Genomic DNA, 12,295 nt, shown 5'->3' with positions numbered 1-12,295 from the left:
CCCAATCCCATCTTGTTTCATTTATTCTTCTCCTACCCCTTTAACCCCCCATGTTGCAATGGCACCAACCAGATCCTTTGTTCCTGGGTAAGTGTCTCTGTGAAAGCTGCCTCACAGAAATACCCTGAAAAGAGGGAATAATTTCCTCCTGCGTGCCCTAGGAATTCTTCAGATAGCTGTGAATTTTCACCTCCCCTGCCAGTGATCTGTTTCTTCCTTAAACCATTACTCCACCTGTCTTACCTTCTTCTATGTGGGCTCTTCTTCACCTTTAGTTGTGGATTTTGTTCTGTTAGACTTCAGGTTAATTTCTGAGGTATTTAGGATGATTTGATGGTTATCTAGTTGCATTTGTGAGATAAAATGAGCCTCCTTATCTACCACAATCTTCCTCAACCAGGCCTAGATAAATGTACTCTTACTCCCCTCCGTTTTTTGTCCCTCCATATTTTGCACATTTCTCTCATTTCCTCTCTAGTAACCATCTATCTCTTTGTTCTCTCTAGTTAAAAGTCTGTTTCTTGGTTTATCTTTTTTTTCTTCCTTTGTTCATTTGTTTCTTAAATTACACATATGAGTGAAATCATAAGGTTATTTGTCTTTCTCTGACTGACTTATTCTGCTTAGTGTTATACTCTCTAAATCCATCCATGTTGCTATAGATGTAGGATTTTATTCTTTTCTGTGGATGAATAATATTCCATTGTGTGTATATATACCTTTTCTTCTTTAGCCGTTCACCTGTTGATGGACACTTGGGCTGCTTCCATTGTTTGATTATTGTAAATAATCCTGCAATAAACATAAGGATGGATATATCTTTTTTTTTTATTGAATGTTGCTTCTTTTTAAAAAAATTTTATTTTATTTTATTTTTTATAAACATATAATATATTTTTATCCCCAGGGGTACAGGTCTGTGAATCGCCAGGTTTACACACTTCACAGCACTCACCATAGCACATACCCTCCCCAATGTCCATAACCCCACCCCCCCTCTCCCAGCCCCCCTCCCCTGATCAACCTTCTGTTTTGTGAGATTGAGAGTCACTTATGGTTTGTCTCCCTCCCAATCCCATCTTGTTTCATTTACTCTTCTCCTACCCCCTTAACCCCCCATGTTGCATCTCCTCTCCCTCATATCAGGGAGATCATATGATAGTTGTCTTTCTCCGATTGACTTATTTCGCTAAGCATGATACCCTCTAGTTCCATCCACGTCGTCGCAAATGGCAAGATTTCATTTCTTTTGATGGCTGCATAGTATTCCATTGTGTATATATACCACATCTTCTTTATCCATTCGTCTGTTGATGGACATCTAGGTTCTTTCCATAGTTTGGCTATTGTAAACATTGCTGCTATAAACATTCGGGTGCACGTGCCCCTTCGGATCACTACGTTTGTATCTTTAGGGTAAATACCCAGCAGTGCAATTGCTGGGTCATAGGGTAGTTCTATTTTCAACATTTTGAGGAACCTCCATGCTGTTTTCCAGAGTGGTTGCACCAGCTTGCATTCCCACCAACAGTGTAGGAGGGTTCCCCTTTCTCCTCATCCTCGCCAGCAAGTGTCATTTCCTGACTTGTTAATTTTAGCCATTCTGACTGGTGTGAGGTGGTATCTCATTGTGGTTTTGATTTGTATTTCCCTGATGCCGAGTGATGTGGAGCACTTTTTCATGTGTCTGTTGGCCATCTGGATGTCTTCTTTGCAGAAATGTCTGTTCATGTCCTCTGCCCATTTCTTGATTGGATTATTTGTTCTTTGGGTGTTGAGTTTGCTAAGTTCTTTATAGATTTTGGACACTAGCCCTTTATCCGATATGTCATTTGCAAATATCTTCTCCCATTCTGTCAGTTGTCTTTTGGTTTTGTTAACTGTTTCCTTTGCTGTGCAAAAGCTTTTGATCTTGATAAAATCCCAGTAGTTCATTTTTGCCCTCGCTTCCCTTGCCTTTGGCGATGTTCCTAGGAAGATGTTGCTGCGGCTGAGGTCGAAGAGGTTGCTGCCTGTGTTCTCCTCAAGGATTTTGATGGATTCCTTTCTCACATTGAGATCCTTCATCCATTTTGAGTCTATTTTCATGTGTGGTGTAAGGAAATGGTCCAGTTTCATTTTTCTGCATGTGGCTGTCCAATTTTCCCAACACCATTTGTTGAAGAGGCTGTCTTTTTTCCATTGGACATTCTTTCCTGCTTTGTCGAAGATTAGTTGACCATAGAGTTGAGGGTCTGTTTCTGGGCTCTCTATTCTGTTCCATTGATCTATGTGTCTGTTTTGGTGCCAGTACCATGCTGTCTTGATAATGACAGCTTTGTAATAGAGCTTGAAGTCCGGAATTGTGATGCCACCAACTTTGGCTTTCCTTTTCAATATTCCTTTGGCTATTCGAGGTCTTTTCTGGTTCCATATAAATTTTAGGATTATTTGTTCCATTTCTTTGAAAAAAATGAATGGTATTTTGATAGGAATTGCATTAAATGTGTAGATTGCTTTAGGTGGCATAGACATTTTCACAATATTTGTTCTTCCAATCCAGGAGCATGGAACATTTTTCCATTTCTTTGTGTCTTCCTCAATTTCTTTCATGAGTACTTTATAGTTTTCTGAGTATAGATTCTTAACCTCTTTGTTTAGGTTTATTCCTAGGTATCTTATAGTTTTGGGTGCAATTATAAATGGGATTGACTCTTAATTTCTCTTTCTTCTGTCTAGTTGTTGGTGTAGAGAAATGCAACTGATTTCTGTGCATTGATTTTATATCCTGACACTTTACTGAATTCCTGCACAAGTTCTAGCCGTTTTGGAGTGGAGTCTTTTGGGTTTTCCACATATAGTATCATATCATCTGCAAAGAGTGATAGTTTGACTTCTTCTGTGCGATTTGGATGCCTTTAATTTCCTTTTGTTGTCTGATTGCTGAGGCTAGGACTTCTAGTACTATGTTGAATAGCAGTGGTGATAACAGACATCCCTGCCATGTTCCTGACCTTAGCGGAAAAGCTTTCAGTTTTTCTCCATTGAGAATGATATTTGCGGTGGGTTTTTCATAGATGGCTTTGATAATATTGAGGTATGTGCCCTCTATCCCTACACTTTGAAGAGTTTTGATCAGGAAGGGATGCTGTACTTTGTCAAATGCTTTTTCAGCATCTATTTAGAGTATCATATGGTTCCTGTTCTTTCTTTTATTAATGTGTTGTATCACATTGATTGATTTGCGGATGTTGAACCAACCTTGCAGTCCTGGAATAAATCCCACTTGGTCGTGGTGAATAATCCTTTTAATGTACTGTTGAATCCTATTGGCTAGTATTTTGGTGAGAATTTTCGCATCTGTGTTCATCAAGGTTATTGGTCTGTAGTTTTCTTTTTTGATGGGATCCTTGTCTGGTTTTGGGATCAAGGTGATGCTGGCCTCCTAAAATGAGTTTGGAAGTTTTCCTTCCATTTCTATTTTTTGGAACAGTTTCAGGAGAATAGGAATTAGTTCTTCTTTAAATGTTTGGTAGAATTCCCCCGGGAAGCCGTCTGGCCCTGGGCTTTTGTTTGTTTGGAGATTTTTGATGACTGCTTCAATCTCCTTACTGGTTATGGGTCTGTTCAGGTTTTCTATTTCTTCCTGGTTCAGTTGTGGTAGTTTATATGTCTCTAGGAATGCATCCATTTCTTCCAGATTGTCAAATTTGTTGGCGTAGAGTTGCTCATAGTATGTTCTTATAATTGTCTGTATTTCTTTGGTGTTAGTTGTGATCTCTCCTCTTTCATTCATGATTTTATTTATTTGGGTCCTTTCTCTTTTCTTTTTGATAAGTCTGACCAGGGGTTTATCGATCTTATTAATTCTTTCAAAGAACCAGCTCCTAGTTTCGTTGATTTGTTCTATTGTTTTTTGGTTTCTATTTCATTGATTTCTGCTCTGATCTTTATGATTTCTCTTCTCCTGCTGGGTTTAGGGTTTCTTTCTTGTTCTTTCTCCAGCTCCTTTAGGTGTAGGGTTAGGTTGTGTACCTGAGACCTCTCTTATTTCTTGAGAAAGGCTTGTACCACTATATATTTTCCTCTCAGGACTGCTTTGGTGTGTCCCACAGATTTTGAACCGTTGTGTTTTCATTATCATTTGTTTCCATGAATTTTTTCAACTCTTCTTTAATTTCCTGGTTGACCCATTCATTCTTTAGGAGGATGCTGTTTAGTCTCCATGTATTTGGGTTCTTTCCAAATTTCCTCTTGTGATTGAGTTCTAGCTTCAGAGCATTGTGGTCTGAAAATATGCAGGGAATGATTCCAATCTTTTGATACCGGTTGAGACCTGATTTAGGACCAAGAATGTGATCTATTCTGGAGAATGTTCCATGTGCACTAGAGAAGAATGTGTATTCTGTTGCTTGGGGTGAAATGTTCTGAATATATCTGTGATGTCCATCTGGTCCAGTGTGTCATTTAAGGCCTTTATTTCCTTGTTGATCTTTTGCTTGGATGATCTGTCCATTTCAGTGAGGGGAGTGTTAAAGTCCCCTACTATTATTGTATTATTGTTGATGTGTTTCTTTGATTTTGTTATTAATTTGCTTATGTAGTTGGCTGCTCCCACGTTAGGGGCATAGATATTTAAAATTGTTAGATCTTCTTGTTGGACAGACCCCTTAAGTATGATAGAGTGTCCTTCCTCATCTCTTATTATAGTCTTTGGCTTAAAATCTAATTGATCTGATATAAGGATTGCCACTCCTGCTTTCTTCTGATGTCCATTAGCATGGTAAATTCTTTTCCACCCCCTCACTTTAAATCTGGAGGGGTTTTCGGGTCTAAAATGAGTTTCTTGTAGGCAACATATAGATGGGTTTTGTTTTTTTATCCATTCTGATACCCTGTGTCTTTTGATTGGGGCATTTAGGCCATTAACATTCAGGGTAACTATTGAGAGATATGAATTTAGTGCCATTGTATGGCCTGTAAGGTGACTGTAACTGTATATCGTCTCTGTTCCTTTCTGATATACTACTTTTAGGCTCTCTCTTTGATTAGAGGGCCCCTTTCAATATTTCCTGTAGAGCTGGTTTGGTATTTGCAAATTCTTTCAGTTTTTGTTTGTCCTGGAAGCTTTTAATCTCTCCTTCTATTTTCAATGATAGCCTAGCTGGATATAGTGTTCTTGGCTGCATGTTTTTCTCAGTTAGTGCTCTGAATATATCATGCCAGCTCTTTCTGGCCTGCCAGGTCTCTGTGGATAAGTCTGCTGCCAATCTAATATTTTTACCATTGCATGTTACAGACTTCTTTTCCTGGGCTGCTTTCAGGATTTTCTCTTTGTCACTAAGACTTGTAAATTTTACTATTAGGTGACGGGGTGTGGACCTATTCTTATTGATTTTGAGGGGGGTTCTCTGCACTTCCTGGATTTTGATGCTTGTTCCCTTTGCCATATTGGGGAAATTCTCTCCAATAATTATCTCCATATACCTTCTGCTCCCCTCTCTCTTTCTTCTTCTTCTGGAATCCCAATTATTCTAATGTTGTTTCATCTTATGGTGTCACTTATCTCTCGAATTCTCCCCTCGTGGTCCAGTAGCTGTTTGTCCCTCTTTTGCTCAGCTTCTTTATTCTCTGTCATTTGGTCTTCTATATTGCTAATTCTTTCTTCTGCCTCATTTATCCTAGCAGTGAGAACCTCTATTTTTGATTGCATCTCATTAATTGCTTTTTTGATTTCAACTTGGTTAGATTTTAGTTCTTTTATTTCTCCATAAAGGGCTTTTATATCTCCCAAGAGGGTTTCTCTAATATCTTCCATGCCTTTTTCGAGCCCAGCTAGAACCTTGAGAATCGTTATTCTGCACTCTAGATCTGACATATTACCAATGTCTGTATTGATTAGGTCCCTTCAGTACTGCCTCTTGTTTTTTTTTTTGTGGTGAATTTTTCTGCCTTGTCATTTTGTCCAGATAAGAGTATATGAAGGAGCAAGTAAAATACTAAAAGGGTGGCAAAGACCCCAGGAAAATATGCTTTAACCAAATCAGAAGAGATCCCAAATCGTGAGGGGGGGAAAGGGGATAAAAAGAGGTTCAGAAAGAAAAAAAAAATTAAAAAAAGAAAACAAATAAAGAAAAAATATAAAAAAGAAAAAAATATATATATATTAGATAAACTAGTTTAAAAACATTAAAAAGAAAAGGGTAAAAGTTAAAAAAAATTTAGCAGAAGAAAAGAAAAAAAAATTGAAAAAGAAAAAAAAATTAACTGCAAGACTAAAAGAATCATGGGGAGAAAGCCATGAGTTCTGTGCTTTGCTTTATCCTCCTCTGGAATTCCGCTGCTCTCCTTGGTATTGAAACTGCACTCCTTGGTAGGTGAACTTGGTCCTGGCAGGATTTCTTGTTGATCTTCTGGGGGAGGGGCCTGTTGTAGTGATTCTCAAGTGTCTTTGCCCCAGGAGGAATTGCACTGCCCTTACCAGGGGCCAGGCTGAGTAATCCGCTAGGGTTTGCTTTCGGGAGCTTTTGTTCCCTGAGCGCTTTCCGTAGAGTTCCGGAGTACGGGAATGAAGATGGCGGCCTCCCAGTCTCTGGCACAGAGGAGCCAAGAGCTCAGGGCCCCACTCCTCAGTGCACCCTCAGAGAACAGCCCCCAATTACTCCCGTCACCCTGGCCTACGGCCGCGCTCTGAACTGACAGAGCCTGCGACCGGTTCAAGGTAACCCCGAGCTGAGAGCTCACTCCTTGGCTTTGTCTCTGTAGCCGGCTTCCCCATTCTAATACCTGCAAGCTCTGCGACACTCAGCCACCCCCGATCCTTCTGTGACCCTGCGGGACCTGAGGCCACTCTGATCCCACATGGGCTTCACCCCAGTTTAGCCTCTGGAGCGATGTCCCTCAGCAGAACAGACTTAAAGGTCCTGATTTTGTGCTCCGTTGCTCTGCTGCTTGCTGGGAGCCGGCCCCTGCCCCTGCAGTCTATCTTCCCGTCGCTTTGGATTCACTTCTCCACCAGTCCTACCTTTCAGAAAGTGGTTGATTTTCTGTTTCTAGAATTGCTGTTCTTCTTCTCTTCGATCTCCCATTGGATTTGTAGGTGTTTGCAATCTTTAGATAAGCTATCTAGCTGATCTCCTGCTACCTGAAGTAGTCTCAGCCTGCTACTTCTCCGCCATCTTGACTCCTCCTCCTTCACCGTGTGTTTTAAAATCCCTATACAAATCCCTAAATCAGGATTAGGGATGATGATGGTGGAGGTAAGGATGATGGTATTGTTATAGCCATGCATGCAAATACAATGTAAAAATACTGTTTCTGGGTTGCATATTGTATTATTCTGAATTGACATATATATTTTACTTTGAAAGTCTCCAAAAACATCTTCAACAGTGTGTTATAAGGTAAGCACCACAGGTCTTAGAATCAGAAGCTTGACTTTAAGTATGGGAACTATAGAATTTTAGGCAAGTTTTGATCGCTGTCAGTTTCTTCTCCTACTTACCAGAAAGAATTAATAATGTCTAGCTCACAAGATTATTGTAAGAAAAAAAAAATGAAATAATGTATGGTTAAAAAATATAAAGCACAATGCCACATACAGTAGGATGTTTGGCAGATATGGGCATTTATTGTCATGTCTTATTATTATACTCTTCTTTAGGTTCAAAGCCTCTACATTTTCCCTTCTCCATTGTTTTGGACTCTAACTATACTTTTTGCTATTAGACTCAGAAGCAAATTCAGGAAAAGGTGATTTATTAGACTGATTATAAGATCTTTGAGATTTGAGATTCTCTTATCCCCTAGGTACAAAGAGTGACAATTGTATGAATAAAATGTGCCCATGATGGTTCATTTGTCCTAGTTCAGATCCATGCTTTTTTGTTTTTCTCAAGATAATATAAATGATCCATCGGCAAAATTCTCCTTGAAGTCATCAGATATAGGACATAAGGAACATAACTTAGGACCAAGGCCCTGTGCCCACTTTTCTAGGTTTCCTCTCAACTGCACTAGACAGGGTTGTTTGTTTGTTTGTTATAAGATTCTATCCATCTACTTGAGAGAGAGAGAGAGAGCAAGGAGACAGAACACGACCCAGTGGGGAGTGGTAGAAGGAAAGGAAAAAGCAGGCTTCCTCTGAGCAGGGAGCCTGACCCAGGGCCCAGTCCCAGGATCCCGGGATCATGACCTAAGCCAAAGGCTGACACTTAGCCGACTGAGTCACCCAAGAGCCTTGCACTAGATGGGTGGGTGGGTGGGGGGGGCGGTGTTTAATAAAAGATACAGGGATCTTCACACATTTTCTTTACAGAATTGACTTCCTAAGGGAAAGCCATTCATGTGTACTGACAATTGAAGTTGGGAATAGTTAATTCTAGACAGCGTTTTTACAAGGTTCTGACTAGGTGGAATCATCAGGATCCAAAATTTTCCACTTTGTTTACATAATCAGCACAGGCCCCTCCCATTTCCAGCTTTTACCTATTTGAAAGTGGTAACTATATTTTATTTTTTAATTTTTTAAAAGATTTTATTTATTTATTTATTTGACAGACACAGATCGCAAGTAGGCAGAGAGGCAGGCAGAGAGAGAGAGAGAGGAGGAAGCAGGCTCCCTACTGCTGAGCAGAGAGCCTGATGCGGGGCTCGATCCCAGGACCCTGGGATCATGACGTGAGCCGAAGGCAGAGGCCTTAACCCACTGAGCAACCCAGGTGCCCCGGTAACTATATTTTAAATAAATATTTCTGTCCCACCATGAAGGTTCTATTTCTATACTCTGTTAGATGAGACTGACTTTGTTTGTCATGGCCATTAAAAATGTGATATTACTAATAGATTTCAACTCATACTCTCTTGGTTGGAAATGGTCCTTTCCCAAATGGTGTATTTATGGCACAAAGTAGGCACTCAATATATGTCCACTAAATGAATACATGGGCAAGTTAGTTATGACTGAAGCTGATCTTCACGTTTCGTGGAGAATGGTTGCTATTTCATATTTTCCTTCTGCGGAGACATCTTCCAGCTAATCATTTTCTGGGTTTTCTTTGCTTGTTTCTACTGTTGCAGGAAATATCGGCTCCTGCTCGCTCACATACTCATTGCCCCAGTGCCCTATCATATGCAGTTCCCTCAGCAGAAGGGATTGCAGTCCAGCCTCCAGAAGCAATGTCCAGGGAGCACTGTTTGTGTGTGTTCTGAAGATGGAAATGATTATCATAAAAGACGTAAGAAGGATTATGTCAGGAATTCTCTCCAGATATGCACATTTAGCAAGCCATCCTGTTTTGCATTACAGAATCACATTATGTTCTGCAGCTCCTCTGTGGCTGTTTGGTGTTGGTCATGGATTGTGAGAGATTGGGGTCAAAGTCAGCAATGTTTACAAACACAGGAGGAATGTCAGCAAGAGATGGCCAAATCCAAATATGATCTTTATGATTCTCTAAGTGGCTAGTTATTTGACCTATAAACAAAAAGCATGGTTTCTGGCTATGCAAGGTGTTCCCTGCACTCAGAGCTTTAACTAGTGTAATCAAATCAAATCATTCATCTACACTTCAAGTGCTGGCAGACTGTCCCCTTCCCAATGCCAGGGTTTCTGCCTAATACATGGTATACTTTTCTATGGACTAAATCTTAAAAGGAGCCACAGGAGTCTGAAAACAGCTATGAGTTCAGGATGAATTAAGAGGCTGGAAATAACTGTAAGCCATTTGAACTGGGCTAGTGGGGCTTTCACACAGGTTCAGATTTGAGATCCAGTGATTAGTAAAAAAAAAAAAAAGGAAGAAGAAAGAAAGAAAGAAAGAAAGAAAGAAAGAAAGAAAGAAAAAGCAATGTTATTCAGAAGCAGATAGCAGATCTCGATAACTCAGTTCCTTTCTGAGGGCGCCATACTCAGGTAGCTTTCACTGTTGAGTTTCTCTTCCTGTCTTCAGACAAGGCACCTCTTATGGTTCTCATGTGGAAGTTTTGTGGCAATTACCACTTGCCAAGTGGTGCAACTTCAGAAGGAATGAGACAGAGTGGTGGTCTTGTTGGGAGTGGAGGATGGAACTGAGTGCCTTCCATCTTAAAACTGGCCAAAGGGTAGTTTGAGGACGAGTCTGTAGCTCTGTGGGGGATTTATGGGCATGCTCTCAAGCCTGTCCTCAAAGAAGCAAGATACACTTTTTATTCAGATCACTTCTGCTGTTTCTGATCTGAGTTTTATTTTAGAATCTGGAAGGGGAGCCCAAGGAGGGATCTCGATTACATTGCATGCTTCCTGTCTCTCTTCCAGAAAGGAATAATGTGCAATAGTTTTGGCATTAAAGAACTGAATTTTGAGTAACATGATTGTAATTCAACCTCTGTAGCACCACTAAAAAGTTGAACTAAGATTCCCATTGGGAAGAAGACTGACATAGATGTGACCCTGGACAAAAAGCTTCTGGAAGAATTCACATCTATAACAGGGTCCTAAGACCTGTGTCCAAAGTGTGCTCTAAGTTTTATGACTTGGAACTTGGGAGTGAATGTCCTATAGTTGGAGGTGTGTTGTTGAATCAACTGGTGCCACCTCAAGAGGCTTCCTTAAATGTTCTGTTAGTTTGCTGTATTAGCCCTTAAGCCATTTCTGACTGCTTCTCACAACTGCTACTCGTGGGGGAGGGGGCAGGGAGAGAAGCAATGTGCCTGAGAAGAATGAAGGACGTAGCAGCTATATCCTGGATAAGGGTGGGTTCAGTCTGAAGACTGTAGCAATTATGTTCCACTCTTTCCCATGTGGATTTCTGTATCACTTTGACTTAAGCCAAAAGAAAAAAAAATTAAGGAATGGAATAAAATTACCACATGCAAAAGTTTCCAACTTGTGGAAGGAAGAGACCAGATCAATGTGTACTTCAGAAAGTCATTCCTGGACAGGCAGAGATGTGATAAGATCCAAGTCAAAGAGATCATCTAGAGTGCACCAGTGACTTAGGAAACACAGTTTTATTTTATGGGGTCTTTGGGAAAGAACCCATAGAGAAATGATTAGTGGAAACCTTTGGAGTGGGGAGAAGAGTAAGCACAGTGTGATTTAACTCCTAGAGTTCACACTTCTCAGCCTCTTCTCTCTTGAAAGGTTGTACAACTCTCAGTGGTTTCTCTGTTATAGTAGTTTCTCAGCCAGTCTGGGTACAGACTATTGGGGAGCAGGAGACCCTAGTGCCCCCACCTTTAGTAGCAGGTGAGGCTACTTGCCCTGGAGAAAGAAGTGTCTTTAATGTTCAAGAGGCAATATTAAAATATAAAAATTAATGGAAATCCCAACAATGTTTTATCTGAAGACTTCTTTGTGTTGGCAACAGAGTTTGGAAACTCCACTGAAAGGGGACCATGGTGATGGGTCTTGTCTGAGAGTAATACATATGTAGTCAGATTCTTGGAGAGGCACAAATAAGAAATCGGAGATGGACAAAGTGGTGTTAAAACCGCTGCTGAGTCATACATTTTGCTTGACATTTTAGCTATTTTTAGTGGTTTGGGGGGTTGGAAAAATGTTTGGTATTTGTAAATAATGTTTTTGATTTCTAACAGTTTTCAAGTCATTTTTACTGTACTATATACTAGGGCCTGAAAACACCTATATTATGTTTCACTAACTCAAGTACCTGGAATAACTGTGGTGGGTGAAGCTTGTGCTCTGAAATCCCCAAAAAGCTATATTTGAGAAATTTTCTCTTCCTAGTTATTACAACTAATTTTCCCATCAAATCCTAGAGGACTGCTTTGAACCACTCCAATACTGAAGGCAGAAATGTATTTTAACTCATTCACAGTGGTGCTAATCTCAACGATTTATGAGGTCTTTAAAGCTTTAATTCTCTGTTAGGAGTCTTCCTTGGTAGTAAGTTGACAGTTTAAATTAGTGTTTAGACATGGCTTTCATAATGTCAGTTTTGTTTTGTCTCAGCGGCGTCTTGGAATTCCTTCCATTGTACCTCAAGTGACTCATGGCAATAAATGACTCCCTTCTCTTTTGTTCTTAATCAAGAAAGAATGGAATGAACCACATAATGTTTGTAAAAGAGCAACTTTAATTAGTTCTCAGCTGTAGCCAGAGATGCTTGTCTTGTCTTTTTAGGATATAAATGTAAGACTACATAATGTGTTCAGGTGGACAAATACTGTTTTCCTAAAAAAACCTCCTGTAGTTCCCTTCCAAAAAATGAAGGACAATTATAGTAGCAACATTTTTAAGCTCCTTCTTCATACTGGCAAGAGAGAGACCCCAAGTAGTTTCCAAGTGTTTGGGATAACTTTCTGGAGTTGAATG

The sequence above is a fragment of the Enhydra lutris genome, unplaced genomic scaffold (assembly GCF_002288905.1).
Source record: "Enhydra lutris kenyoni isolate GAN:26980312 unplaced genomic scaffold, ASM228890v2 scaffoldscaffold4, whole genome shotgun sequence".
NCBI classification, from domain to species: domain Eukaryota; kingdom Metazoa; phylum Chordata; class Mammalia; order Carnivora; family Mustelidae; genus Enhydra; species Enhydra lutris.
The sequence above is the reverse complement of the archived record's forward strand: the minus strand, read 5'-3'. Positions refer to the sequence as shown.